This window comes from Heterodontus francisci, unplaced genomic scaffold, assembly GCF_036365525.1.
Source record: "Heterodontus francisci isolate sHetFra1 unplaced genomic scaffold, sHetFra1.hap1 HAP1_SCAFFOLD_61, whole genome shotgun sequence".
Lineage (NCBI taxonomy): Eukaryota > Metazoa > Chordata > Chondrichthyes > Heterodontiformes > Heterodontidae > Heterodontus > Heterodontus francisci.
Window position 1 is genome coordinate 769,204 of NW_027141441.1, and position 5,175 is coordinate 774,378.

At 45.7% G+C, this 5,175-nt stretch overlaps 1 non-coding gene across 1 annotated transcript; it reads left to right on the forward strand.

Moving 5' to 3' along the window:
• The first annotated feature begins 2,544 nt into the window (after positions 1-2,544).
• On the forward strand, positions 2,545-2,616 carry trnaa-cgc (transfer RNA alanine (anticodon CGC)). The gene has a single exon. It is a non-coding gene; the product is annotated as a tRNA-Ala (tRNA).
• The last annotated feature ends 2,559 nt before the right edge of the window (positions 2,617-5,175 follow it).

A 5,175-nucleotide genomic window follows, 5' to 3' on the forward strand; every position in this document is an offset into this window, starting at 1 on the left:
CATTAATGTTTTTGCTGTCTGGGGATTTCCCTTTAATTATATTCAGTGCTGGTATTTTACTGCCACACACTGACTGAAAGTGTCCCATCTTTCTGCAGGAAAAACACTCAGCTTCTTTGGCAAGGCAGTTTTCCCACTTGTGTCTCTCTCGGCCACACCTACTGCAATTGGTTGCAGCTACCACTAGATGCTCTTCCCGTCTTTCTTGTCTTTTACCACTAATTTTTCCTTTTGTTTTCTTAACAAATTCAATTGTGTCTGCAACTCTCGAGATCAGACTCTCCCTGTCCCCTCGAACAACGGATTGGTTAAACTTTCTAACCTCTGTTTGTCTGCTCAATTGAAACTCTTTCGTTAATGTGAGATCAGCCCTGGACTGTAGATGATCTGAAAGGGTGTTGTCTAATACCCCGAACACAATCCTGTCTCCATTCAGCTCTTCTCTTATGTTGCCGTATTCACAAACATCCGTGAGTTTGGACAAGTCATTGATAAATGAATGAATACTCTCCCCTTTCTGTTTTGTACGCTTATTAAATTCAAAGTGATTCCTGACAATGCAGCAGCCAGCCGACGTCATCAGAGCGCTCCAAGCTCGCACATGCACAAACAGTCTCCTGCGCTCTGAGATGCTGCGCATGCTCAGCCTACGTCTTCCAGGACGAAGTGGCGCATGCGCGGGAAAACTCTCTCCCCCCTTTCAGCCACTCACTCCAGGCCGCTCGCTGCCCGCTCCTCGCTACCCTGCTCCCCCGCCCTCCGGCCGCTTGCTACCCCCCCCACCCTCGCACTGCCCTCTCTCCGTCCACTCACGCCCCGCTTCCCCCCCACGTCCCTCCGGACACTAGCTCGAAGCCATGCTGCTTCCCTCCTCTCGGCCTCTCGCTCCAACATTCGATCATTCTTCACCGCACCACCGATAAAGCAAGGCGAGCCTCGAGAGGTGATGGGGCAATGTTGGAGCGAGTGGCCGAGAGGAGGGAAGCGGCAGAGCCCATGGCCTGGAGTGTGAGCGGCCAGAGAGCAGGATGGGGGTGGTGGTGCGTGAAGCGGGGAGTGAGCAGTCAGAGAGTGGGATGGGGGGAAGCGGGGAATGATCGTCCGGAGAATGGGATGGCACTGTTTAGCGGGGATTTGAGGAAAAAATGTTTCAATTCGAGGGTGGTTGGAATCTGGAACACACTGCCTGAAGGAGTGGCAGAGGCAGGAACCCTCACAACATTTAAGAAGTATCTAGATGAGCACTCAAAACGCCACAGAATACAAGGCTACGGCCACGTGCTGGAAAATGGAATTAGAATAGATAGGTACTTGATGGCCGGCACGGACATGATGACCGAAGGGCCTGTTTCTGTGCTGTATAACTCTATGACTCTATGAAACCTCACTGAATTACAGAGGGTGTGCAGCACTGTCAGAGGTGCTGTCCTTCTGATGAGACTTCAAACAGCGCAACGTTCTCCGAGTATCAACCAAAACATGTCCATTGTGTAGATATGTGCCATATTTGCTTATGAAACGACAGTCACTGCTCCGAAAATAATTCACTTTAGGTGAATTAAGATGACTTGGTACCATATAACTGGCGAATGCACAAGAAGGAGCGGTGGACTGTTGGGGGTGGGACGGAGGCGGCGATGGCAACCTTTGAGGGGATTTTTGGGTCGAAGTTGTTTTCTGTGATAAATTGAGTAGCTCAATCTTTAATCCTGGCAGCTGCCTGAATGTCACAGACAGTGACGTTTCAGTGGAAGAGGCTGCATTTGCGCATGTGCTAGTACAGCGTCACCTGGTGGTTGCGTTGTCAGCAAATGCAGCGTTTTAACTTTGGCTCCACGATGACATTTTTTTCCTCAATTAAAATAGGTCTTCAGTGCCTTAATAACTTCTTCACATGTTGCCTTCTGTTCTTCATGAGGATGTTGCCTGCACACTCCCTTCATTGCAGACAATAGTGTACTGACCTGCTCCATGTCTGGCTTCTGCACGCGACCCGATGCAGTACGATACCTTGCAAACCTCTGGAACCAACTCGGCCACTCCTCGGCTTGGTTCAGTGCAGTGACCTTTTCAAAGGTACAGGCAAAGATTTCTCCATCTTCGCTTTGGTTTACTGTGGCCCCCATATAATATTCTGATATCTGTCAAGGCGTAGTACAGAATTTATAAGAATCTGACGGTTAAAATAACCTGAGTTTACTCTACACATCTTGCATTGAAGGTTTCATCTGCAACTCTCCGTGAGGTGCCGGACAGATTATATTACATCACTTCCTGTGATGATGCACATAGTCTGTTTATATAATCTGCCCAGTAACAACCCAATGTCCACTCTTATATTATTGTACAGATGTGAGAAAAGCTGAGGATGGGAATGGAACGTCTCAATGAAGATTTCATGATGCTGATGATGTAAATGAGGCTGATCTGTTACCCATTCCACAATCCCTCTTTATTTCTGTGCATGTTTCTCGATGCTGTTTCAACCAAATTGAAAAAGAATCACAAATCCTCCTCTGGAGCCTCAGGTGTTCATTAACAAAAGCCATGGTGGCCAAGTGGTAAGGTGTCAGTCTCGCAGACTGAAGGTCACGGGTTCAATCCCCGTTTGTGCCTTTTGATTAGTTTCTCACTTGAAATGTGATGTTTCCACAAAAAATGTCTGTTGCATTTGTTTTGGCCATCTGGAAATCAGTGTCATGTTACACTTTATCCTGGACACGGGGAAGAACTTGAGGAGTAGCCACATGGTTCCTCCAGCCTTCTCTGCCATTGATAGAGTGAAAATATCTGAGGTCCAAGCACTGAACCTTATTACTGTGTATATGCCGGATATTGAACAGAGGTATTCTATTAATCCCACATCCCACACTCCTGTCCTTTCCCCCATTGCCCTGTTAGATTTTCCATGTCAGGTATATATCCAATTCCATTTAGAGTTAACATTGAATCTGCTTCCACTGACCTTTCAGGATTGCATTCCAGACCAGAACAACACACTGCTGAAAAAACAATCTCCTCATCACAACTCGAATTCTTTTGTCAATTACTTTAAATGTGTTTCCTCTGGTTACTGACCCTTCTGTCACTGGCAACACTTTCTCCTTCTTCACTCTATCAAAACTCTTCAGGATTTGCATTTCCTGCTGCCTTTGCTGATATAACAAGGCTGAGCACACATCACTAAATGGAATATGATTGGCTCTGAATCATATATATCCTTCCTGTCAATCTGATGTGGACCTTGTATTTTCCCGGAACCAAACAACCTGAGCAACAAGTGTGGGTTCCAGTGATTCCCACCGCTCTGAGAGAGAGAGGATGTGATAATGAGCCAGATAGAAGAAAGGAGTGAGATAGAGAGTAAAATAGCCCTGGTCTTTCTACTAACTCCCGGCCCCCTACTTAAAATGGCATCATTTTCTCCTGCCTCTCCACATTCTAATCCATTGATTAATGCAATCCTTTCATCTGGAACATAGAACATAGAACAGTACAGCACAGTGCAGGCCCGTCTGCCCACGATGTTGTGCCGAACCTTTAACCTACTCTAAGATCAAACTACCTACATACGCTTCATTCAACTATCATCCATGTACCTATCCAAGAGTCGCTTAAATGGCCCTAATGTATCTGCTTCTACTACCACCGCTGGCAGTGCATTCCACGCACCCACCACTCTCTGTGTAAAGAACCTACCTCTGACATCTCCCCGAAACCTTCCTCCATCACCTTAAAATTATGCCCCCTGGTGATAGCCCTTTCCGCCCTGGGAAAAAGTCTCTGGCTATCCACTCTAGTTATGCCTCTCATCATCTTGTATCCCTCTATCAAGTCACCTCTCATCCTTCTTCGTTCCAATGAGAAAAGCCCTAGCACCCTTAACCTTTCTTCGTAAAACATACCCTTCAGTCCAGGCAGCATCCTGGTAAATCTCCTCTGCACCCTCTCTAAAGCTTCCACATCCTTCCTATAATGAGGCGACCAGAACTGAACACAATATTCCAAGTGTGGTCTAACCAGGGCTTTATAGAGCTGCAGCATAACCTCGCGGCTCTTAAACTCAATCCCCCTGTTAATGAAAGCCAACACACCATATGCCTTCTTAACAACCCTATCAACTTGGGTGGCAACTTTGGGCAATCTTTGGACATGGACCCCAAGATCCCTCTGTTCCTCCACACTACCAAGCATCCTGTCTTTAAGCCTGCATTCTGCATTCAAATTCGACCTTCCAAAATGAATCACTTCACACTTTTCCAGGTTGGACTCCATCTGTCCCTTTAATTCCTGTTTCCTAATCCATTGATGTTTCACAATGTACTGAACTGTCCCAATCCATTGATATAACTCAGTCTATAGAATTTCTCAATCCACTGATATTTTCCAGTCCATTGACTTTCCCAATCCATTAATGGTTCCTGACCATTGACATTCCCAATCCATTTATATTGCCTGTGATTTCAAAGCAACTGTGGAATGCAAATAGTATTAGTATTATCAGATACATCGAGACGAGGTGCAATAGCCAAGTGGACAGATGTCAGGTTTATCAAGAAAAAAGCACTGGCTCGATATTTGTCCAGTCGATCACTGGATCTGAACTCTCAACCTACTGTATTTCTGTGGGTCTGCTGACTTGTAGATGTGAAGAACCATTGGATGTTTCTCAATCCTCTGACTTTTCTCATTCTTGTGCCATATTTGTTCCTTTGGGTTCACCAGTGAAGAAAATTATTCCCTATTACATTTGGTGAAGACTTTAATAACCTCACATCCTTGTGTCTCACCATCTCAGGTCAAACTCCCTACAGAAACTTTAAACATTTAACTATTCTGCTGGAAACATTTTCAAGGGCGCAGCCATTCCTTCATTACGCTTCCTTCTTTGACATGTGATTGACAAATATGTGTGTAATGGAGAGAGAGAGAGTGAAAAAAAAGAGAGAGAGAGTGCAATAGAAAGTTAGAGGACCAGCTAAAGACAGATAGAGAGAGAGAGGCAGAGCGAGGTAAAGCGATAGACAGAGAGAGAGAGAGAGAGAGAGAAGGAGAGAGAGTCATTGAGTCCTGGAGTCACTACAGTACAGGAAGTCATTTTGCCCATCAAGCCCATGTAAATCAGTCCATTCAGTCCCATTCGCCCGCTCTATCCCCATCGCCCTGTAAGTTATC